This window comes from Muscardinus avellanarius (genome assembly GCF_963383645.1).
Source record: "Muscardinus avellanarius genome assembly, chromosome: 14".
NCBI classification, from domain to species: domain Eukaryota; kingdom Metazoa; phylum Chordata; class Mammalia; order Rodentia; family Gliridae; genus Muscardinus; species Muscardinus avellanarius.
Window position 1 is genome coordinate 72,135,821 of NC_137800.1, and position 26,677 is coordinate 72,162,497.

Below are 26,677 nucleotides of genomic sequence, written 5' to 3' on the forward strand. Positions count from 1 at the left end.
TCTGGTTGGTTCCATGGGATTCAGTGACCTTTTACTGAGTCTTCACCCTGTGCCTAAACCTGTGTTTAGCTCTGAAGAAGACTATGAGAAATTCAATGCATGCCTTCAGAGAATTTATGTCCAATCAGGAAGAATGCACAAGAAGATAAAAGCAAACTGCAGAGAGCAAACAAAAGAAACAACCAATGAATAAAAATAATTGAGGGATAATAGAAGCCAGCACGAAGTTGTAAATTGAATATGATAAAGGACTAAAATGTAAAGATAAGGCAACCATCAAAAGTCCCTGCAGGGTCAGAGGAGTTGTGGGACATGTAATTTGGACAATCGCCTATAAATCAGATGGTTAAAAAAAAATTATATGTGTATGTGTAAATAGATGATAGGTAGATAGATGATAGATAGATAGATAGATAGATAGATATGTGCACCCATAGGATGCTGAACACTTTCTCACACTGACCCTTGAAAATAAGATTTGCTGGACTTGTCTACACGTTAGGGAACTGCTGAATTGAGCTATGGTTCAACAGCCAGGTCGGAGTCCAGCAATCGTCCTCTTTCTCCTGGGCATTGTTGTCTTTCAGGCCCTCCTCCTGCCAAAGTCTTAGCACACAGATTTCATAAACATTTTTTTTTTAGAGCTCCATCCAAGCCACCCACTGCAAGCCACATACCTTGCTTCCTCTATTTGAAAAACAAAAACAAAAGCCCTTCGATGCACCTATTGATTCATAAGGAGTTCTTCAAAGTCACGAGAGTGCAGGTACCAGTAGTGGGAGCAGCCAGCTGGCTACTTTCTGCCGGGTACTGATGCTCAGAGACTTATATGGTCATGGGGAGGAGGCAGCATCCAGTTCCTCCTCCTTGCTTCTCCCAGGGATGGCCCACCGAGAACCACCAACGCAGTCCTCACGTGGTAACCCTTGCACACTGATGATCAGCGACAAATTAATGAGCTGATGTTTGCTACTCACTGTGGATGGGGCCACTGTGCTAAGAACTTGACGTGTTTGTTGAGATGGCATTCGCAATAGGGTTGGTCAGTCTTGGCACTAGTGACATTTTGTGCCAGATGAACTTTTTTTCTTGTAGGAGCTGTGCTGTGCATTGTAAGATGTTAGCAGCATGCCTGGCCTCTACCCATCAGATGCCAGTACTCCCTCTTCCAGTTACAACAACCAAAGTTCTCCAGACATTGCTAAGTGTTTCCTGAGTGACAAGCCACTCTTGGGTGAGGACCACTCGCTGTTCTGGAGTTTAAATGGATATACATCCAAATGGAATTTTGGGGTCATTTGTCTCCGATTCACATAGGCAGCATCGGAGGGCAAACCCTGCTAGCTTTGATCAGGTCATGCCAGGACATTCTGCATAGCTTCCTGGAGTCCTGGCTAACAGGGTCACGCTAGAAGATTCACCCTCCATACAGCCACTGTCTAGTAACGTGAACCACTCTAATGAAGGACCCAAAACAGGATTGTTTCCAAACTCCTGGGCCTTGGGTCTCCTCAGTTGGTTGGTTGGTTGTTTGTTTGGTTGGGGAATGGCTGCTAATGAAACATAAAATCCTGGAACAACCATTTCAAGTCCTTCTTGGCCCCTAATTAGACATGCAATCTTTTTTTTTTTCCTTTTCTTTTTTTTTGCGCTACTGGGGATGGAACCCAGAGGCATTGTACCTCCAAGTGACACTCCCAGTCCTATTTTTTATTCTTTATTGAAACAGGGTCTCACTGAGTTGCAAAGGGCCTCACTAAGTAGCTGAGGCTGTCTTTGGACCTGATCCTCTTGTCTCAGCCTCCCAAATGCTGGGATTACAAGCGTGTGCCACCATGCCTGGCTCTAGACATGCAATCTTGCAAAACAGCTTTATTTCTCTCTGGCTTAGTCTTCTTATCTGTAAAATCAGGATAAAGTAGTTTGATTACATGGCTTCTTGGGAGAATTAAGCAGAATGTTTGCGAAGTTCCTACCATAGAAGGCTTAATAAATCTGAATTGTCTTTTCTCTCTCCTTATCTTACCAAGACAAAGATAGGCTTTTTATCTGGAATACAACCAGCTAGCTAGCCAGCAAGGGCTGTGCAGTGCCTCCCACCCAACAGAGGCGCATTATGAATGGGTGGTTGTATTCCCTCCCAGGCATGACGCTCGCACTTGGCATAGCCCAACCCTTTTGTGAATCTCCAAGTAATCTCTCCGTGACCACGTACACAGACCTGTTGGATCAAGACTGCTGTCGGAGCGCTCACAAGCAAAGGTGTGGGCCCCTCTGCAGGTGTCTGTTCCCCATAAGCTTGTCAGCAGGGGCTTTTCAGAGCCTGGCTCATCTGTCAGATGTACAGGTGTGCTTGGGCTCAACTTACACCCTGAGTCAAGGTCACGGTTGCCAGGGTAGAGGAGTTTTCCCTGGGGGTGGAAGCTTTTATCAACCCGAATAACAGCCTGCTGCAGCCTGGAGCCCACAGAGAGCAATGAATAGATTTCTCTTTGCCCTGTATCTGAAACCAAGGGCCAGACAGCTCCTGCATTCCCTGGGGAATCAGGCTGGGCAGGGTCTTGGTGAAAATGCAGATGAGATGGGGAAAAAGAACCAGAAAGTAGATGTAGCTGCCCATAAGCAATCGTGTTTTAGAAAGTACAAACAGTTGTGCAAAGCCTGGGTGATTCCAAGGCTGGAAATCTAGTGTGTGGTTGCCTCTAACCTTCCTCTTCCCAGGCATGCATTTTCCTGATTATCTCCAGAGATTCAGACACAGAGAAAAAGCGTGAGGAATATGTAAAGATGACACTCGAGTCTGAAAAATTCTCTAGTGGTTGCAATTGGGACAATCATTCTGGTGGAAGAGGAAGCTTTTGGGTCCAATGGCGTTTGAGGGTAATTCCGATTTTATTTATGTACTTCCTTGTTCTCTCTATAAACTGTTCTGCATGCAGCAGCCCACCTCTGTTGTGGTTGGGAGGGGCACAACTGTCAGAGCCAGCACAGCCACTCTTAGGAAGTACGACCTGCCCTGATGTCACCGGCATGAAACATTTGAACATGCTCGCCATCAGCCAGGGAGAAAGGGCCTCTGTCACCAGCCTGACCACATATTTAATCCCCTCACAAGCCTATGAAGGAAGTATTAGCTTATTTCCATTTTATTTTTAAATTTTTACTGGGCTTATTTCTATTTTACAGATTAAAATATATAGGCATAGGTAGGCAAAGACCACAGAACTGGAAGGTTCCAGAATGTGCCAGAACAGGGACTAGCCTGGGCCATCTGCCTTTTTGACTCCAGGACCTGTGCTTTTAGATGCAATGTTCCCTGTGGAGTGGATTTATTCAAAGCTCCCACGTGAAGGTCAGGTGTAGTATTATGACACGAGAGACAATCTACCTCCAACATCCCTAAGCTGAGTGTGCACGTCCTGAATTCTTTTCCATGTAGGAGGATTGCTGTGTCGGAGAGAAGGCATGTTCTTAAGGCTTTGGCACGTAATGTCCAATTGCAAGAATGAGGGAAGGGCCACTCAGGAAGCGAAAATGTGACCCGCAGCTGCATGAAAAGGAGGAGCACGGGGCTATACCTGGAAAATGGCGAGCACTCCCACCTGAATGGAACGCAGAGTGCTTGAGCTCGAGAGCCTGAAGCGCTGCCTCTAAAGTGGTCCGCAGCCAGCCCGTGGAGCTCTCTGAATGCCAGACTCTGGAACTTAGACTTTGTCAAGCAGCACTCAGAAGCCAGCACGCAGTGTTGAACTGGGGAGCAAAATGATCCGCTGCTGCTAAAGGAATTTCCTCCAGAAAAACTCCTTCTTCCATCAGACCAGGAGGCTACTCATCACACCTGCTTTAGTACAGATGGGTTGGGGCGGGGGTATAGTTTACTTCATTGAAATTATCTACTTTACTGAACAGAAAAATATAAAGAACAATATAATATTTTAAAAATATATCATCAAATATTTAATATAGTTAATGTTTATATATTCTCTAAATGTGTAATATACTTAATATATTATAGAAGAGTACAAAGAATACTATCAAGGATGACCATTTTTCTGATGCATGTAGTATCTATTTTACTGCTATGAAGAAGAAGGAGGAAGAGGAGGAGGAGGAAGGAAGGAAGAGGAGGGGGGGAGGAGGAGAGGGGAGGAGGGGGGGAAGAAGAGGAGAGAGAGGGAGAGGAGGAAAGGAGGAGGAGGAGAGGAGGGGAGGAGGAGAGGGGAGGAGGAGAGGGGAGGAGGAAGAGGAAGAGGAGGAGGAGGAGAAGAAGAGAAGAGAAGGAAAAGGAGGGAGGAGGAAGAGGAGGAGGAGGAGGAGGAGGAGGAGGAGGAGGAGGAAATGAGGTCAGCTGCTACGCTGGTTACAATTCATTCACTCAATGGGCACGTGTTATGTGTTTTCTGAGTCAGATGTGGTGGGGGAGGTCTGAGGATGTAGAAGTGAATACTCAAACATAACTCCGCTTAAGAGATTTGCAATCTGGAGGAGGAAACGGACAAAAATTTGAAACTCTATTCCAAATTTGAATTCCATTAGAATCCCACAAGCATCACCAGGTTAGAATGCAGTGTTACAGGCCTCAGCCACAGTGACGCCACTTCAGGGTAAAAAGGATTAAGTGTTTCTAGGGGTCATTATCACATGATTGAATGAAGAAGAGCAGGAAGGAGAGCCCTCCCCTGAGCCTCAGGCCCCGCTCGCTGGCCGCCGGGCACGGCGTGTCCAGTACAGGGCTGTGGTCTAAATGCTGCTGTCCAGTACTAACACCCCTGGCAGGACCAAAAGCATCCTTAAAGTCACATTCCCCACAGCCTGTGTGTGTCCTTTGTTCGCTCGCACCTCTGCAAACAAGGCTTTCTGCTCTTGTCCCTATCAAGCTGTTCCCTGCAACTGTGTAGAAAGACTGTCACACAGCACTTGTCGGGAACTGCGGCGTAGCCAGCCATGACAGCTGGTGGCACGAGAAGCCCATGCATCTGCTTTTCTCTCTCTGCCAGGCCTCCCTGAATAATGCGAGGTCTTGTGTACACAAGAATGATGCTCCTGATCCTCCGACAGTGGGCCCCAAGTGCTGTGTCGTTTTCTAAGTAGCTGGGAGTTGCATTTACACTAGCCCGTCACGCAGCCACCTAATTCTCCCTGGAATCCAGGGAACGCATTTACACTTAGTTAAAAGTGCAAAGAGCCCCTGAGTCCTTATCAGGAGAACAGGGTTTTGGTGGCGGCCCTGTCAGAGACTAGCAGGGTGGCCGTGGGGAAGTCATTAGACCTTTCTGAATCTCTTCTTCCTTTATGTGAAAAAGGAGAAAAAAAAATACTACCTGGCCTAACTCTTCCAGTGATAGACACGTAAAGTTATTTTTGAAATTGATTTGGGAACTCTGTAGTGTAAAGCAAATACAAGGGATTATAATTATTTGCAAAGAGAGCGGCGCTACACTTGATACAGAAGGAACCACAGGAAGGGCTCCCTTAATTGCATTTTGTGGCTTCTGAGCCCACACAGCTGTGGCCCAACACAAATGGGCATAAGCCCTGTTCTTTGGCCAGCTGAGACACTCAACCCTGAGGGAGGAACCCAAGGGGAACAGCTAAGGCTTCTCCAATTCAGGGGATTATGGGCTACTAGACCCAAGGGGGCCTTCCCATTGTTTATGGAATGACCAGGATGGGTTAAACCGGTGACCTCCAACTTCTTGTTCACATGCTTTTAGCAAGAATGAATTTTTATTCATTTATAGACAGCATATGTGCACTAATATATAATGTGCATTATAAAAAACATTTCTAGAAGCCGGGTGTGGTGGCGCACACTTGTAATCCCAGCATCTGGGAGGCTGAGACAGGAGGATCGCGGTTTGCAGACAGACTCAGCTACTTTGTGAGGCCCTTTGCAACTCAGTGAGACCCTATTTCAAAATAAAGAATAAAAAGTAGGACTGGGGGTGTCACTCGGAAGGTAGAATGTTCCTGGGTTCCATTCCCAGTACTGCAAAATTAATTAATTAATTAATTAATTAAAAATCCAATAGAGGACATGCAAAAATCTTCAAGAAAGTTCTAATGTTTCCTTCTGGTACCACACAGTGCAGCACTCCTGGGAGTATGTGCCCATAACTTTGGAGGCCATTGGATAAATGAGGAAACTGAGGCCCAGAAATACAAAGTGATTTGCTCAAAGCCACATAGCTCATCGGCGACTGAATTGACACACTGGTCTGCGATTGCTGCATCCGATGAGGAGTCCCATCCTGGAGTTTACGTAAATTCCAAATTTTCTCCATGGGACTATCACATTTCATCCTTAGTTTATTCCTGATGCATAGAAATGCTTGGGTGTTTTTATTTATTTTATTTTATTTTTCTTAAATTTCTTTTCTTTTCTTTTAATATCTGAGAGCAGATCTGAGAGAGTGGATATAGATTTCCTTCACGTAACAATGTGAAGAAATAACAGAGCGAGATCGTATGTCACAGATGAAAATGCTCTATTTATGCCTCATTGTAATCCATTCATTGCTTTATGGATCCCAAGTCCCCTGGGAGTGTCACAAATCCACATAATGTTCCTGAGCGCAGGATTTGGCATTTGGATCTCTGATTTAGCTGTCAGATATGTAAAATCACATGTCGCCAGACAACTCCCTCAGGACCCCACAGCTGCGGACGCTGAAGAGTGCAAGCTATTCCAACAAAGTCGGCATTAATTTACGCCCAGATACCGTTCCCCTGGAGCCGCCCTCTTACTCTCCATCTAATGTTAAGTGGGGCTCGGAGGGTTCTCGGGGAGCAACTCTAGTAGGTGTTTCTTCTGTTGGGCGTGTCTGAGCCCAGCAGGGGTGACTTTCAAAGGGGCCACCTGGCCTTAAGGGAGACCATGGTTATCCCAGGGCGCCTGACCTCTGAGACCACACTGCCCAGCTCGGGTCACTAGATTCACCTTTCTTCACCTCTCCCTGCCACTTGGCAACTGGAGTACTTGGTATACATAAGAGACAAGAAGTATATGTTCAATTGTGCAAGCTATTTCGCTTTTCTGGGCCCATGATAGCTGTCGAGTAGCAACAACCACAGCACAGGATTGTTGGGATGATTCACATGGTGAAACTTCTTGTAAATATACTCTGTACTGGAAATAAGAAAGAAATAAGAAATATCTACCTGTGTCAAGCAACTCCTGTGGTTTGCAAACCTTAAAAGAGGATAATAACTCCAAGCAGCAGTCTCCAACTTGCGCCGTGTCCGGACATAACAAGCCACAGCTGTCCTCTTAGGTCTCCTTCAGAGACTACTGAGCTAACTGTATGCTCACTAAACTCAGGACAGGACAGGTGAACGGTCCGGAATCAGACTCTCCTTCTTCACCTACTCAGATCCTCCTGGTCTCAGTTTAGTTTGGTTGCTGCCTCAATGACCTGTTCTGTGTACATTGAGGCCCACAGTACAAATCCAGGGCTTACCTTACATTGGCCAGAATCCCTGATTTTGCATCCTTTCTCATTCCCTTTTACATCGGGGACATCTTTTCTCTTCTCTCACCCTCACCCTTCCCAGACCTCCTTCCTGCTCCAAAGGAAAAATGGCTCCCAATGCTTCCTATTCAACAAAGAGCAAACCAATAACTTGCTACGATGTGATTGGGCTTAAACCTTTTCTCTGTGAAGCCCAAATCATGTGATCCCCAGCAAGTCACTTTGCCTTTATAAAATCAGCTTTCATTTGTCAGTTAAGAACCAAGGACTCAACCCCAGAGGACCTTTTAAGGATCCAGGCATGTGAAGCCCCTGGCACAGAGCAGGCACTGTGCATATCACCCAGTTGTCCTCTGGGTTCACCACAGCTGGCCCTTACAGATTTTAACTGGAATTGGTTCCTTAAAAAATGGTAATAGGCACTGGCGATGAGCCCTCCCTGGATCTCAAGGAGAAGGGCAGAACTCAGTGTATAACCCCTGGCACTGTATGCCAGTTCACTCTGTTCTTATTATATTGTTAAACTCTGTATTTATTGCTTCAATTCTGTGATTAACATCTACTTCCTCATGAGGCCGCGCATGGTCCACAAGGGCTGGGATCAGGTCTGATCTCTATCACACCCCCAGCCATGGAACACCTCACGTAATGAGGAAATGAATGTGAGGCTAGGCAGAGAAATGCTAGGTGTCAAGTTAGCATCCATGTGTTGAAGAGAGAATTTTGACCAGGTCTGTATCAAGATCCTGGTTCTCATAACATGAAACATGGCGGCGAGAGGGGGATCTTCATGTCTTTACTTCCTCTATTTCCTTCTTTCATAACAGTTCTACTGGTGAAAGGTGATTAATGGGGATATTTGCTAAAGAAATAGAACACTTTCCCAAAGCCCAGGCATGGGAGGAGTAGGGGTAAAAAGGTACAAAAATGGCCAATATCACAATCATGCTTAAGCCATTCTTGGAAGTAAGAGGAGAATCAAGGAACCTTGACAAAATGCTTCATGAAAAAACAAGAAAAATGAGCCATTTTTCTTTTGGGGATCTGGACAAACTTAGCAGCCTTTTTTGGATATCTCCCAAAATTCAAAATATTGCACACAAGTACCCTGAAGAGCAAAGAGGAACAACATTCTGAGTCTCTCATCCCTTCAGGGCCAGGACTCAATACTCTGGTTCTAAGTAGACCCAGCCTGTCAAGCTTCTGCCCCCAAGCTCAGAGACACAGCCAGTCAGCTTCTCAGGGCACGTGCACCAGCAGAGGTCTTTGCCAACTGCTCTTCTCAACTCTCTTTAGCCTTGGGCTTCTGAGGCAGGTACATTAGCAGAGGAGCCCAGTGCACTGGCTGGCAACACCAGGCCATCTAGAATAGTCTATTTAGCATAAATGCTTTATGGAGATATGCTTTTCTAAAAGGGGGGGAGAATGAAAGGGATCCCCCAACAAATGATTCACCAGTGTCATCAAAGTAAAAAGGAATTGCTTGTATCTCCAAGTCTAGGTTTATGGAAACCTAAGAACCACTCCCATCATCCCCTCCTCTAGTGACCTACTGTATTTTTTATGGGATCAGAATCACACCTGTTTTCTGAGTCCAAGTGAGTGAAATCAGATTCCTGATGGACCATATCACATAGGGACACTGTGCTAACTTTCATTTCTTATTTACCATCTTGCAGAAAAAAATTTGCTTTGGATTACTGACCAGTGTTCTTCTGGCTACAACTATTGCCTTTCACAGGCATTAATATGTTCAAGGCACTGAAGACACCACGACACAAAAACAGGGCCTGGTTTCTTTTCAGTATTCATTATAGTTTGGGGTGATGTGGCATCAACCAGAGATAAATAGCAACTGCAGGGCAGGGACCAAATTACAAGTAAGTGAAAGAGGTGATAAAAGGATTCAGAGGTGGGAGGAACCATTACTGGGGAAGACTTCACTGTTAGTTTCTGCTCTGAGACCAATCTGCAAAATGCAAACACTATACTCCATTCAATCCCCTCAGAGTCTTTTCTCATATCAAGCCTGACAGCCAAGGCTGAATATTGTTTGTGGTTGTATGAATGCTGATGAGTATAGCTCAGCGTTCCCCTTTAATGTTCACCCTTATAATAGTAGACAGAAAGATTATGATTATCACAATTTTTTAAATAAAACTCTTATGACCACCTTTCTGGACCACAATTCCCTCAACTGTAAATTAAGTAGACCGAGCTGGATAAACTCTATCATCTCACAGAAGCAAGAAAAAAGGTTTTCTTTTGTTTCTACTAAGAAAAATAATGTAGGTTTTTAGTCGCAAAATAATGAAGACAATACAGAAAAATGTAAAAGAAGAAAAGCCAAATCCTTCTATAATCCCACCCTCTGTAAACAGCCACTATCAGCTTTTAAATGAAGATTACTTATAAAACTGGAACTGGATCCACCATATGATCCAGCTATACTACTCCTGGGTATTTTTTCAATGGAACTAAAATTGGAATATTGTAGTAATACATGCATATTCACATTTATAGAAGCACAATTCACAGTAATCAAAATTGTGGCACCAACCTAGGTGTCCATCAGCAGATGAATGGATTACAAGTTATGAGATATATACAGAAGAAAATTCTACTCAGAAATAAAAAAGAACAAAATTATGTCATTTGCAGAAAAATGGATGAACCTGGAGAACATTATGTTAAGTAAGATTAGCCAGTCACAGAAAGTGAAGGGCCATGGGTTTTCTCTCATATGCAGAAGCCAGTGAGTAATTAGGATACAAGAAGGACTTTAGATAATGAAAGAGAAACTCTGGTGCTGTGAGAGAAATGGTATAGAGAAAAGTCAAGGTGGTGGAGGAATTATATATATACCAGTGACAATCTTAATATCCTGTATGGGGAAGCGGGGAACACGGAGGGAGCCAGGGGCAAGCCCACCTACTGTTACGTGAATGTGTGTTGCTGTCACTTTGAACTACATTATGATGTGAGACTATAATGCACCAATAAAAGCATTTTTAAAAAGGTATTTTTGCAAATAATGTTCCTTGTTTTTATAAAAAAAAAAATGTGACTACAGTATACATGACCTATCACCCTTTTTAAAGCTATACTCATCATGGCTATCTATGGTCAACATAGCTGTATCTGCATCTCATTTTTGATGACTGCATAAATTTTTACTTACTACATCTTCAATTAATGAGACTTTAAGATATTCACTATTAAAAACCAAATATCAATAAATATTATTGGACCCATATCTCTTGATCACTTTCTTCCTTAGCATTCATTTTTAGAAATGGAATTGTGAAGCCAAAAGTGTGCACTATATATATATATATATATATATATATATATATATATATATTATATGTGTGTATTTCACATATATTACATGTGAAATATTATACATTTTCATATATGATATATATGAAATACACACACACACACACACACACACACACACACACACGAGACTAAGCAGCTTTTCAGCAAGTCTGTGAAACTTTTTACTCCAGGTGTTATTACTTGTGGTTTGAACATGCCCTTGACAAAATCATGTGATAGAAACTCCATCCCCAGTGCCAGTGTTTGGGGGGTTGATGGGAGGGGTTTAGGTCACAAGGGCTCTGCTCTCATGAATGGATTAGTGCCATTATAAAAGGACTTGAGTCTGCAAGTTTGATCTCTTGTAAGTTATCTCTCTTCTTTCTCTCTCTCTCTCTCTCTCTCTCTCTCTCTCTCTCTCTCTCTCTCTTCTTCCTCTCTCTCTCTCTCTCTCTCTCTCTCTCTCTCTCTCTCTCTCTCTCTCCATCTTCTACCATGAGATCCTGCAGCAAAGGCCCTCAAGTTGTTGGTGCCATCCTTTTGGATTTCCAGAACCATGAGCCAAACAAATTTCTGTTCATTATAAGTTACTCAGTCTGTGGTGGTCTGTGATAGCAGCATAAATAGAATAAGATATCATTCTTTTTTATCTTCTCTGATCAAATGGTTGAAAATAGGAGCTATTGTTGTTGTAATTGCATTTTGTTTTTGTAATTGCTTTGTAATTGAATCCTATAATTCAAATGTTATTCTTTGCTTAGCCTGATGACTACCAAACACTTGGTATACAATAAGTATTCATTAATTTTTGTGGGCTTTGTTAATTACTAAACTTAGCATTTACTAGAAAGCTTAGAAACAAATTTGTGATGTATTTATAGGCAAAAGTATAGAGTATTATTCTATACATGTTTTCTTAGTCTTCTACATTTTACACTGTGTCCCAGATGGGTATGAAATTGTATTTTCTGAGTTCTATTCTAGGACCCTAATATGAAGGGACACTTTTTGGTGAAGCTAAGGTGTGTGACCATTAAGTGTCTTCATATTAAACTCCAGGGAAACTTGACCCAGATTAATTATTAATGAACGAACTCAATATAGAGTGTTCAGTGAAGTAGAGCTCTCCCCAACACTTGAAGCATTCAAATATCCTGTAGCTGCTGTTGGGATTCCTATAGAAGAGCTTTCTGCTTTATGTGACAAGGTGCTGATGGTATTTTTTCATTACCTTACAATCTTTTCCTATTTGGCCAGTCAATTCAGCTCAACAATTAGGTATGTGTGTGGTGGGCGAGTCAGACTGATTGTTTTACTTTTTTGTAAGAATTGATTGTTCAGACAAGAATGTTGATCCCATTTCGTATGTGGAGATAGTCAATTTAGAAGAATTGTTCTTGTTGGCCTAAGCTCAGGGAGACAGAAATTAAAGCTGACATGGTAGCAGAGGCTGGTGCATGGGAGAAGGTGAAAGAATCACTGAAATCCTTAGAGGTTTTTCCCTCTTGTTCCTCAGCATTTTGCAATCTGTTGGCTACAGCAGAGTGATATTAATTATTGACAATTTAATAAACATTAAGCAAACATGTATAATTGGTAGTGATTCGATGGTTCAGAGTCACTGACTCTAGCCAGGGAAATCCAGAGAGACATTAGATAATAGGCACAGTTGCAAAAATATGGTCCTGAGAACAAGAGCTATCAAAATCTGGGACGCTCTGCCTCATTGTACATCCAAGTAAGTTACAAAAAGGAATCCCAAGGGCCAGTATTTTTCCCTCTGGGCTCTCCACCTTCACCAAGAGGAGTGTAAGCCAGCAAGAGTTATCCCTTGCAAGTGAAAGCATTTCACAGGCAAACCAGCCTTCTTATTATTGAGAACCAGGGGAAAGGCATAAGAACTGTCTCTGTGCATGCTATATAGTAAAGTCTTGGATGACTTGCAAGAGGTACTGCAAAAACATGAAAACCAAGAAGTCCCCCATGTTGGGGGCAGGGGAGTAAAACTAGAGTCAGCAGAAAGAGATTAGGGAAATGCAGATAGGCGTCATCCTCAGACCACCATAAATGAGATGAGAGTTTCCCAGAAGGTAAGTATCACATGCCCAGAGAAACGTGTGGGCTGGAGGGGTCTGCAAGGGAATTCCTGAATAGCTTAAGAAGAAAGGAGCAAGCTTCCTTGTCGGAATTCTCTGTTGAAAGGTGGGGGGGGGGGTTCTTCTCAAATAGCTATTTTAGGAATTCTGGGATCAAGTACATGGGTTGTGACAGAAAACCCCCCAAGATTTATTAAACTTTCCAATCACACCTATCTCAACTCTTCTTAAGGGTGAAAATAAAATCATTTGAAGTGACGAGAAATATATTGGGTTCTGAAATTTGAAGCCAGACACCAAAGGATTTGGAAGCACAGGTGGTATGTTCATTGCATCTTCCTGTCAATAGCTGGGATTTAGGAAGAGTAGGTGAATGGTGAGCTCTGCCGACAGAATTGTCAGCAGGATCCAGATTGCTGGACCATAATTTAAGATGTTGGAATGCTGGGAGAGTGGCTGAAGAGAGAGTGCATTTTAAGAAGTCAGGAAAGAAAGAATTTGCCCAGCAGCTCATTGATCACATCGAAAATGTTTTAATAATTCAAGTCTAGCAAAATGTTGATAACCACTTTAGGACAGACACAGAGACAGCTGAGAAAGAACTCTGCCTCTCTGCAAAGAGGGTGATTAAAGACAGTCCTCCACATGTTGTCTTTTAGATGCTTTTTAGATGCTCTCTTGGAATATGGTATTTAATACCCTAGCAGTGACCCCAGGATCAGCCCCAAAAAGTGGGATTTAGGTGAAGTGTCAACGTACATTTATGAGGTACAAAATATCTGAACTTTTTGTGGACAATTTGACACAGGGTTTGAGTTGACATTTTTATACAGAGACCTAGCCCGTTATTAGAGTGAGGGCAGATGTAGTCAGGTAATAATCAAAGCCTCAGTTGTAGTCCAATTTATAGTGAATCCCCTGGATTCAAGGATGTATCCAGTAGCTCTTGAACACTCAGAAACCGGGATAATCCCCACTTCAGATCCTTGTTTGATGTAAGCCAGCATAGTGGGGGAAATGTAGGAACCTCTGTAACTGTCCTTCCTACACCTCTAGCCAAGACAGTGAAACAACAACAACAAAAAAAATGCACTGTTATCATCACATATAAGGGGAGAAGAGGGATAAATGACAACTGGTGCCTCTCTTAAGGATCTAAATAAGCAGCGGTGGTGGTCCCTAGCATAGCTCTATTTAATTCATCCATCTGACCCCTGCAGAATCTGTTTGGAATGTCCTGCTGAAACAGATGAAGCTCCATCTGCCAAGCTGGAGTGTCAGCCTCCAGGAGGCAGTACATGCAGTGAGTCAGACACCTGAATAGGATGCTGTATGGTGTTGCATTCCTAAGAGGATGAATACACAGATCTTGGAACCGAGGGATATGGTAAGAGTGGCTCTCTTACCATATTCCCAGTGTCCCACTGGGAGTCTTTGTAATTCCCACTTGTGGAATTCTGGGCTTTGTAGAGATAAAAGACCTGATCCCAAACCAGGTGCTAGTGGTATATATCTATACTCCCCGCTACATGGGAGGCTGATGTAGGATATCACTTGAGCTAAGAAATTTGAGCCCAGCCTGGGTAACATAGTGAGATCCTATCTCTGAATGAATGAATGAATGAATGAATGAATGAAATCTTTTTTTTTTTTTTTGCGGTACTGGGGAGGGAACCTTGGGGCATTCTACCTCCAAGCTATATCCCCAGCCCTATTTTATATTCTTTATTTTGGAATGGGGTCTCACTGAGTTGCAAAGGGCCTCACTAAGTAGCTGAGGCTGGCCACGAACCGTGATCCTCCTGTCACACCTTGAACTCTTGTCCAAGGACCAACAGGAAAGAAAAGGAGCCATTTACTTGGCCCTGATGATTGGCCATGGTCGGCAGGAGGAGCCAGAGCTGCCTTTACTCAGGGCTGCAGGGAGGAATACATGCAGGTCCAGGCAATCCACTTGGACACCTCTCAGTCCTTCTTTGCTCAACTGTTCACCTGCAGTTGTGAAGAGGAAAGTGCAACGGTGCTGCCTTGAGAAGGATGTGTCCACCAGAGGACTCTGCCCAGATTTAGGAGTGAGCTCATCTGCCATCCTCTCCATCAAGAAGGCCAGACTAAGAGCTGAGGCCATGTGTCCTCTGGGTAGCCTCAGCTAATGACTGTGGAAGACCATGGTCACAGCACCCAGCCATTTTTGCCAACACGGGATTCCTCTAAAGACCCCTGGGTCCTGGTGTTTCCTGTTGAGCTAGCAAAAACTTCATTGTATCTGCATCACTGTCTGCTGGCTCCTCTGGTCAATCCTGTTCCTTTCCAGTTCCTCTATGTGCATCAAATCTCAATGTTTTTCACTTTCCTGACTCCACCTCAACATCTGCTTCCTAAAAGAACTAAATCAACAAGCTTTTGAAGCCAGGTAACATAGAAGAAGTTCTAGTGTAGTAATCTCTCTACTTTGGTTGTTTTTGTTTGTTTGTTTTGTTTTGTTTTAGCATTTTTGCAGTAAAAAGTTTTTAAAGAGGAAAGAGAAAATTAAGGCTAGAAAAAATAATGTCTTAAGCATTAAGCTTAGATGGGAGAAATAAAGATACCCAGATAAATCATGCTATGATTTATGGTGTCTCATGTTATGATAATCAAGTGATATGACATTAAAAAAGTAAATGAGAATGAGTGAAATTACTGGTGATTTTTATTATAAAGCAATTGAGCAGAGGAGAGAAGAGACAAAGAAGTCACAATCTTAGATGTCTTATTTTTATGCCAGCCAACAGAGCATGAGTAACAAAATGAATTGGAGATAATTTGAAAGAAATTCTTACAAGATAGGGCAATAAATATGACCTTGTTTCACCAAGCTTGGGGAGGAAGAGACACAAAATTGAAATATGTTGATGGAAGCATATGGCGTATTCAAGACAAATAGGCCCGTTAAGGGATGAGATCAAATAGAACGCCGTGCCAAGAAGACAGACATCTTTGTAAAATCCCACAGACCTGCGGATGGATGCTCGTTGAAAAGCAGAGAGATCAAGAGACAGAAACAGAAGGGAGATTGTTAACGGAGCAGGTCAGTGTTTCTAGCTAATTATCAAAATTGCTTGGGAGGCCTTTTAAATGCAGTTTCTTGAGCCCTCTACTATATTATAAATTCTGGGGTTTGAATGCAAAAATTTGTATTTTTATAAATCCGCATGGTAATGCCTACAAGACTGATCCAGTGGGCCAGAAGAATAAGAAGTGACAGATCCCTGACACAATTTTCTTAGATGCCACATAAGCATGATTTGGAAATGCTGGGTGACCTCGTCTCTCTTAACATCCACTAGAAGCCTCCTCTGCCCGAAAGCAAAGCAGCAGAAAACTTGCCTTGCTAAGTTTCTAGGAAGATCAAGCAGGCAAATGGACAACTATTGCCCTGTGCTTAATTGTGACTGACTAGATTCAAGTAATGTTTAACAAGGGGACCAGAGAGGAGCCTTGAGACCAAGGTCACTGAGTTCACACAGTTTGAGTCAGCAGACACAAAGCATGATTCGGAGATGAAATACAAAGGAATAAAAAAATATATGCTGGCCGCGCGTGGTGGCGCACGCTTGTCATCCCCGCGCTTGGGAGGCGGAGACAGGAAGATCGCGCAGGTTCGAAGCCAGCCGTGCTGGCTTAAGAGACCCTGTTTCCAAATAAAAAAGAAGTATAAAATAGGTCTGGGAGTGTAGCCCGGAGGTAGAAGGGCTTCCAGAAACCCCAGTACCACCAAAAATATATGTGTGTGTGTGTGTGTGTGTGTGTGTGTGTGTGTGTGTGTGTGCTGGACATGGTGTTACAAGCTTGTAAGCCCAATACTTGGGAGGCGGAGATAGGAGGACTGCAGGTTTGCAGCCAGCCTCAGCTACTTAGTGAGGCCTGTGCAACTCAGTGAGACTTTGTTTCAAAATAAAGAATGAAAAAATAGGGCTGGGGGTGTAGTTTGGAGATAGAATGCCCCTGGCTTCAACCCTCAGTATATATATGGCATAAAAAAGTTGATTGTACTTAGAATGTTTCAGAAATGTCTCCAATATTCAACTTCAGCCGAGAAGATAGAGATAAGGTCAATGATAAAAGGGAAGGAAAATCTGAAACAAATACCAAAATCCAGCAAACAAACACAGAAATAACACACACACACACACACACATATCTCTCTATTATAGTCCCAACTGTGGCTGTCTGTTAAAGAACTTTAAAAAGTACAACTCCCTAGCCGAGCGTGGTGCCACACGCTTGTAATCCCAGCATTCGGGAGGCTGAGACAGGAGGATCCAAGTTCACGGCCAGCTTCAGCTACTTAGTGAGGCCCTTTGCAACTTAGTGAGACCCTGTTTCAGAAATAGAGAATAAAATACAGGGCTGGTAGAATAGCTGAGAGATAGAATGCCTTTGGGTTCCATCCTCAGTACTGAAAAAAATAGATATAGATATAGATATATACCCTTTTACCATTCCTTGCAGTTTGCTTTCAATGTTTTTAGGGTGGGAAATCCAATAATTTAAAAAAAATTCCCCAGAAGATTTTAATATTTGACTGTGTTTGCAAACTGTCACTGTGGAAATTTAGGCTTTAAATGACAGAACAAGGACACAAGCACAAAAGGGGAGAGGGTAAGAAAGTGACAGAATTTTATCAAAATGACCCAAAACAAACAAACAAAAGGCAAAAAAAAAAAAAATTCCTATCAGCTATGTTTGGGACATGTTGAATATCAGAGACAGGGTGGACCTGCTGCTTGGGGAGAAGCCATGAGAACTTATATGGCTGGAAATGAATCACAATTTTTCTTATTTTCTCAAATGGGCAGAAAATGGATTCTGTAAACTATGGATGATTGAGCTTGATATGGAGCTCAGAGGAGATTCCAGAATGCATTACTAAAGCCATGGTGTACGGGCACCCAAATGACAAAGAGGTGATTATAGGACCCAGCATGAGTCCACGAAAACAAGTCCTGTTAGCCCGGCCCTTTTCCAAGCCTCAGTGGGGGGCTGGCAGATAAAGACAATGTACACACTTCCCACCCAGGCTTCTAGATGTTAGCAAAAGAATTGACAATGTGCCTAATCATACTCCTGTGGCTAAGATAGAGGCTCCCAGGACATTTTAGGGGGGTTCTGACTGTTCAAAAGTCACATCCAGAGAATACCTATTAATGCGCCCATGTCACCCCTAGTGAGGAGTTCCTAAGATCCCGGTGACCTGCCAGGGAAATAGCTCACGACTCAATGTTACTGTCAGTGACAGACAAACACGCAAAGGGCTGTCCAGCATTTCTATAGCAGATGGGAAAAGGTGTGGTAGTGTAGATAGTATATGGAATAATCGGAGTCTAAGAAGATTCTTCATAGGCTGAAATTTTGCCACCATTTCAAGATTATGGACTGAAAGAGTAAAGTATCCAATCTGGAACATCTCTTAGGGAGACTCTGCAGCTGGTGAAGGAGCATACTACCAAGCTATATACCTATACACAAAACAAATGAAGGGACTGGTTTGCTTGTTGAGAGAACGCAACGAGGAATAAGATGCCCTTCTTCAATAAGTGTGTGAGACCGTTTTTCAAAATAAAAAATAAAAGGGCTGGGCTGTAACTCATAGGTAAGCCACTCACCACCACCATCACTGGGTTCAGTACTTGGTACCAAGAAAAAAAAAAATCCAAAGTGATTAAACAAGGACCTGGAAGCTTTGGGGAGGCTGAACAACTTCCCTATGTAGAACCAACAACTACCAACAAATTGACTGAAAATAGAACCAAATTCTTTCTAAAGCTGAGTTGTCCACCACTGGATGTATCTGGGCAGAAGCTGGGCGCTCACTACAAGGGACACTGGGCAGGAAAATCAGGCATTAAATAAAACTGGGTGACCCTAAGGGACATTCAGATCCCAATGTGTCCTGATATGGAGTAGTCTTGTAGAACACATTAAGCATATGTCTGTCCCTGTGAGAGGGTGAGAGGCATTTCTAGCTGTGAACAGAGTAAAGTGTTGGTAAAAGTCTTACTATCATCTCAGATGGAAGATCAATCTACCCATTGATTGGCTTGCCTCTCGTTGCAGAAATCCAAAATGGGACACTCCACTGTCTCACGGGTGACTTTGGAGAGGGGACTACCGCTTTCCCCAAGCTCCCTTGTCAGTGTGACCAAGACCAAATGCATCCTGAATTCCCATGAACCTTTATAGTTGATCTTTTCCTAAAGGTTTAGAGTTAGTATCCTGAGGCTGGGGGGATAGGCAGAGATGGGAAACTGCACTCTGCTTTAGATTATCTCTCCCTATACCACACAATGGGACCCACTCCCGCAGCCTTCCCAGAAAGCCCATGTGGACCCCGCCTCTTTCCCAACACCTCAAGATGCTCCCACAGAGTGCCCTTGACCCCTTCCTCCCCAGAGCCTGTGCACCATCAGATGAACAGATACTAGACTCTTCTTGCAGATTTTGTTGATTCCCTTGGATGTGAGCAGAATCTTCCCTTGACAGTTTAGGTATCTGCTGACTTCGCGGTGGGAAAAGGCAGGAGAAGGAGAGAAGTAGAAGCTTTAATGGGGACACATTGCAGGAGATGAAGAGGTGGCTTTATCTACAGTTTGATTTCTCTCCATCGACCGGACTCTGTTTCCCCCTGGAAAGTCTCTGAAGAAAACATAATTTTCACTGCAAGAATAAAATTGTCCCATGAAGACCACAGAATTGAATCTAGGAGCACTAAATTCTAGATACTTCTCTCACTGGCATACCTATGATCCATAGCAGGTCCTCTGAGGCAGAGCATAGAGACAGTGCTATCCACCCACTCTACCCTCCCCTCCACCACATCTACAGCTAGTAAAAACAGAAAGAATCCATTAGCTGTGTTTGACTCCATCTAGGCCAGGGAAATGGCACCAGTGTGCTCTGAGGACCCCAGAGCCTCTGGATGTGGTGGACAGAGTACCTTGCTAGTGTGAATAGGATACAGCCCCATGTCTTCCTCAAATGAAAGTATTCTCCAGGTAATAAAATGGTTTTCTACAGAGGGACATTAACCCTGGATCACCTGATGGCTCTTTGTCCGAAACTGGGGGTCTCCGAGCCACCTGCTGCAGAGCCAGAGCACACCACAGCAGGGTGGCGGGCTGACTCTGCAAGCTAGCCATAGATCATCTGCAGCTCTGGGTTAGACAAATCACACAGCATGAACAGAACCATAGTGAAGCTCCTGGCTGAATACAGCCTGGAAATTCCTAGCAGACTCCATTCATCCAGACTACCCCTACACCCCCACTACCACATGAAGTGGGCCTGCTGCTCATTTATTAAAAGTTGTTGAACTTGACGCTCTTTACAAAGACATCACTCGCTCATTCACCTGCCCAAATGCTTGTATTGAATGATCAGACCATTTGAGCAACGTTGGCCTACCCTGAACCCCAGGAAGAAAGAAGCTATATTTAAGGAATATTTAAATTGAGAATGACTTTAGGGTGAGAATATTTCTTACAGTGCAAACATAGACTGGAACTTGTGCATGCTAATGGTAGCTTCCATTGACACAGAAAGGAAATGAGAGTCATAATTACAGATGACGCCAGCGACGGCGATGACAAGCACTCATTCCTGGGACACTTCCATGTGCTGAGTCTTTACATATGATAACTTAACCCTCGGAACAGCCCTGTAAAGGAAGAACATCATTTTACCGATGAGGATATTGAGGCAGAAAATGGTCAAATAACTTGTGACTGAAGTCACAAGCCAGGACTGTCCCCTTGACCCCTGCAGCAAATCACCTCTCTTGAGTTTCCTGGAGCGAATCCCAGGCCTCTGGAAGGAAGGCAGTGGCTTGCACCCTAAGAAGTTAACTCAAGACGGGCTCACCCATCCATGCCTTCATTCACTGCAGCTCTTATTTATTTGGCAGGGGCCAGGAGGGGCATCCTGTAGCGGTCCACAACAGGCAGACTTCTTAGACCTTTGCTTGTTTTTTTTTTTTTTTTTTTTTTTTTTTTTAGCGGTATTGGGGTTCCTGGAACCTCTGGGCTACACTCCCAGACCTATTTTTATATTTTTATTTGAAAACAGGGTCTCTTAAACCAGCACGGCTGGCTTCGAACCAGCGCGATCCTCCTGTCTCTGCCTCCCAAGTGCAGGGATTACAAGCGTGCGCCACCACGCCTGGCGACCTTTGCTTGTTTTTATTTCCAGTCTCACGTAATCCCTTCTTTCAAAGCCCTAGAAAATTTTGCCATAAAAGAAAAGAGGACCATCTCGCCAGGAGAGAGGGTAGTTAAATGAGGAGCAGTGGAGATCCCAGCCTCCCAAGCACCAAAGTCCACTCCCAGGACAGATCCCAGGGCTGTGCGGAGGCCTGCCTGCAGAGGGTGTGCACACTTCTTCTCAAGACCACATTCCATGGATGGGTCATGGGAAGAGGATTTGTACTGTGAAGTCAGCTAATACTGCAACGCCAGGTGTGTGTGCTCCTGCATGTGTGTGCATGTGCGTGTGCGTTATGTGTGCATTCCTCTGTATGTGTGAGAGAGAGATCTTTCAGGAGCCAGCTCACCAGCCTGTCATTGCACACACCACAGGCTGCCTCCCCCAGAGACCGAGTGACAAGCCTCGTGCCATTCTGCTTTCTCCAATAGCTGCGTTTAGGATAATGCAGAGTACACACTTGTCTTCCCTTGCGATTCCCTCCAGAGCCATTATCATCTGTCAAGCAGAACTTTCATTATGATCATGTTCTCTCCAAAGAGGCACTAAACCACCAAAGACGACTGACGCCCGACTTCCCTCGTCACAGGGAAGACCGGTGCTTCTCCACATCTGCTGCCTCCCTCCCCACAACTCTCAGCCGGGCTTCAGCCTCTGTCTCCCCTGAGCCCAATCGAACTCTTTATTCCTGCAGTCAATTATAGTTAGATGGTATTCTCTGCTCAGATTTACCCCTGTGGAATCCCCTGAAGCCTCAGTTTCATCATCTGTAAAGTGGGGATTACAGGAGAACCTAAGATCATGGAATAAGGGTGGGGGATTGAAAGCAAAGCTGAGTGTGGTGGCACACACTTGAAATCCTAGTACTTGGTGTCAGGGTATATGGGGGCAAAGAAAACACAGCCCGACAGCAGGAAACAGGCTATATTTAGGAATAAAACCTGGAAGGAGGCATCTGACCAGGATGTAGAGTCCATGAGAGTCAGAAAGCCTACCTCCTTACAGGCTAAGGGCTTTTTATGGGGCAAGAAAGGGAGGGTACAGGAGTAGCCATGGGAGTCACTGGTTGTTGTGCTAGTGGCTAGAACATCTGGGGCAGCGAATGGCCAGGGGGAAATTCTCTTTCTTTATTTCTTTGTTCTCAGTCCTCCTCTGGCAAGGCCTCAGGGCTAGACCCCACAGTCAGACCTCACAGTGCCCACCCTTGGGAGGCTGAAACAAGAAGAACTGCAGGTTCAAGATAAGCCTCAGCAAGTAGTAAGACTCTCGGCAACCTAGAAAGACACTGTTTCAAAACAAAAATATTTTTTAAAAGGATTTGGGCTGTGATTCGGAGATGGAGTGCCCCTGGATTCGGTCCCCAGTACAAACAAAACAAAAAAAAAAAAAAAAAAAAAAACCAAAAAAAACAAAGGTATAGAAAACATATGGCAGACCTGGCCCAAAAGAAGAGAGGCTCTGATTTATACACTCTGCAAGCAGCTGGCTCTCTCAACTGGCTGACGCCTGCCTGCTGACAACATCTGTTGAGGGATGGTAGAAATGAAACGTAGGTACCATCGACTCCCTACCTTCTTGATGTTGCTTAGACAGGCCTCCTATTCTAGAAGGCCTTTGCCAACTACTGAAGTCTCCATGTCCTTCAAAATCCCCTTCAAAGGTTACCTTCCATGTAGAGTGTTTGCTAATCTTCCTGTTTGTAGTTAAAATTGTTTTCTTTGCTCTCTTGGAAGGCACGCGGCTCCTCAAATAATAATGTCGCCTTTCTTCCTCCTTCCTCCTCCTTTGGCCATTCAGATTCATAGAACCTCACTCAGGGGGACTACCATATAAAATGGTATTGTTAAAAAGATAAATGTGACCTGAGAAAGCTATGCTTTTTTTTTTTCCATATTGATGCTTTTTTTTTTTATTTTTGAGGATGATCTTTCTGCATCAGTTAATTTTCCAGCATTGTGGGATCATAGTACCGGAAGGTTCTAAAGATCACATACTGATGAACATGGACTTCAAGACAAAGAGACTCAGGAAGTTGGATGTGCGTTCGACCTGCTATGACTAACTGCCCACAGTTTGGTCCACACTGCCAGGCTCCTAGAGGAATAAGGCAAAGCAAGACAGAGGTGGGTTGGGGCAGAATGTTCTCAAAGGCAATAGAGAGGCTTCCAAGGAAAGTTGGTGGGGCCTCCAAGAGGTCAGGACAGCCAGAGGGGACACTGGCATGTAGGTCTCAGGGCAACAATCTGAATCACACAGAGGCTCCGAAACAACTTCTCAAGCCAAAGTTCTGGAGAGAAATAAACTTCATCCTTTGTCCCCACTGGCACTATCCCAGTCTATGTCCCCGCCAATCCAGGAATGGCCACGAGCAGGAAGACGTTGGTTGGGAGTCCATTATGGTCTGTGATTCGGGATGTGGGCCTTTTCACATTTCCTGATGGCTAACTGGGTTCCTATGCTTGGAAGATATCCTAAAGTCTAAATTAACCACCGCCAAGTCCTTACTTCACCTCACCATCTATTCTTTCGTTTCGTGATACTTTCTTCAGCAGCCATGTCCTTCTCATCACTTGAAGTTATATTATTCATTCATCCATTCATTTCTTTGTCTACTGTCTGGTATCCAGAAGAAGAGAAGCTCGAGAGTTCGAGCCTTTGTCTTTTCTGAGAACATTCTAGGTGCTCAACAAATACTGGTTAAGTGAAGGAAGGAATAAAAAAATAAAACATAACCCAAATGCGTTACATTACTAGATATCTGCTGTTGCCTTCCTATTTGGGGGGAAGATTCATTCTTCTGTTCTTTTTCTCACTTCTTAAGTTAGATGCTTGTTCAATAATTGTGATCTCTCCTGCTTTTCTACTATAACCATGAACTTCCTAAGTTTTAGTTTGATTGCATTTCTAAGTTTGGATTTACCGGATGTTAAATGCTACTTAATCTCAAATATTTAAATGTCTTTGTTTTTTTCTTGGTGGTATTGGGTACTAAACCCAGGGGCATTCTACCTCTGAGCTCAGCTCCCTGCACTACTTTTTGTTGTTATTGTTTGGAAACAGGGTTTCTCTAAGTTGTTGAGGGTCTCACTAAGTTGCTGCAGCTGCCCGAGAACATATAATCTTCCCATCACAGCTCCCCAAGTACTAGTATTATAAGCATGTACCACCATGCCCAGATAAAATATTTTAAATATCTTATTGAGATTTCTGTTTTGATTCATAATTTACTTGGAGTCATGTGTGTATGTGTATGTATGTATATGTATATACCTATATATATTTTAAATTTTTTAAATGAATGGGAAGGTTTCTACATTTTATTTCATATAGTATTTCTTTTTAAAAAAAAATTTTTTTGTGGTACTGGGGTTCCTGGAAGCCCTTCTACCTCTGGACTACACTCCCAGACATATTTTATATTTTTTTATTTGGAAACAGGGTCTCTTAAGCCAGTGCAGCTTTGAACCTACGCGATTCTCCTGTCTCTGCCTCCCAAGCATGGGGATTACAAGTGTGCGCCACCACACCCGGCTTCGTATCTACTTGTAAAATGAGACCACAGTAAGGGTGAGCCCAATATTTCGGAATCTATTATTTTTGAATTAGCACATGAAAGAAAATCTGCATTTATATTTCACATGTTTTGAAAATGAGGTTTATTCTCCTAAAGAATACCCTTTTCTGTATAGGTCCAGTGGACCAAGCTTGCTAATTAAAGAAGGTGCTACTTAAACCTTCTGTATTCTTTCTTCTGGATGTTATTGTTTTTGCTTTTTCTACTTAAAGTTTTTATTTGTTTGCAAGTTAAAGTCTTGGGAGTCAATTCTTCCTTTTAAAAAGACAAGGACCATATTTATATCTCTAACTCAAATCAAACCTCTCCAGTCTTAAGTGTTCTCATTTTGTAACATTTTAATTTCTTCTGCATATTTTCCTACAAAGACTAGACATTATTTCTATTATCTTAAGCAGTCTGTGTTTTGATTAACCTGCATTTATGTTCACCATTGTTCTCTGTACCACACACCTTCCATCACAAATAATTTTCCTTCTGCCTGAAGGAATCTTCCAGAAGTTTCTTTGGTAACAGACTTTCTCAGTTATGACTTGTCTCTAGTCTTCATTTTTATTCTCATTCTTAAAAAGTAATTTTACAGGATAAATTATTGCAAATTAACAAGTTTTCTCTAAGCACTTTGAAGATACTGCTCCCCGGTCCAGCGGTTTTGACCACGCTGACAAGAAGCACCCATCAGTGGACTCCCCATTCCTTGGTAGGTGATCTTGTTTTTCTCATTGATAACTTTGACAAAATCTTCTTTTTACCTTTGATAGCCCGCAGTTTACTGCGTTTTACTTATCTTACATAGATTTGGGGGCTCCTACGGTCTGGATATGGTTTGAGTGTATCACCCAAGGGTCCAGAGGTTGGAGAGCTGGTCTCCAGTGTGGCTGCACTGAAAAGTTGTGCAACCTCTAAGAGGCGGGCTCAGTGTGAGCTCCTTAGGTCAGTTTGAGGCTATGTCTTTGGAAGGGACCATGGGATGCCAGTGTCCCTCATTAGAGCTGAGCGATGCTGGTGCCAGGCCCTTGAATCTCCAGTACTATGAGCCACACAAGCCTCTTTTTTATGTTAGCCTACCTTGAGTATTTTTTATAATAACAGAAAAATAGACTAATACAGGGGGTTTCTATAATAAATATTGATGCTATTAAATAATTCTGGAAAATTCTCAGTCATCATCTTTTTGGATAGTATCTCTTCCAAGTTCTAAATCTCCCCTTCTGGAACCGAATAAACTGCAGCTAAACCAGTGATGTCCAGTAGAGTTTCCACTAGCCACATGTAGCTGTTTAAAACATTTCCGTGACTGGAGAAAATTCCACTGGACAGGATTGCCAGGCTACATTCTAGTCTTACTGTCCTGTAAACTCTTGTATACTTCAACTCTGTTCCACAGGACCACTACTGAATGATTTATGTCAGTCTTCTGGTTCACTATTTCTTTGGTCTGTTTAATCATTAATTTAAAAAAAAATCCCAACTGTTGTTTATGTTGGGTTTTTTTTTCTAGACATTATATTTTTAGATATGTGTATGTAAAAATACTGAGGATGCCTGGTGGTGATGTTAACCCAGAATTTCTTTAAGTTACGTGTGTGTGAAGTTTTTTCAACCCACACAGGTAGTGTGAATTATGGTGGAAAACTCACAAGAGGGGTGGCCTATGGTTACAAGTTCTCATGGGAAACTCTGCACCCAGCCCCTGCAGTTGTAACACATCCATTTCCTAACTGTCACTTTCTCTGAATGGTAGAGTTTATTTCTCATTAATCTATCAGGCGTTGTAGGTTCCCTGGGCTCCAGCTTAACGCATGAGCAGTGGGATGGGTCACAGACATCTTTCCACGGTGTTGTGTTCTCACCTTGGGAAACCGCTTGGTTGCATGTCCTGCCCCCACACACTCTGGGAAGCCGTCAAAATTAAAGGCTCTGGGACTCAGGCCTTCTAGGTGCTCAGTAATTACTGGTTGAAAGAAGGAAGG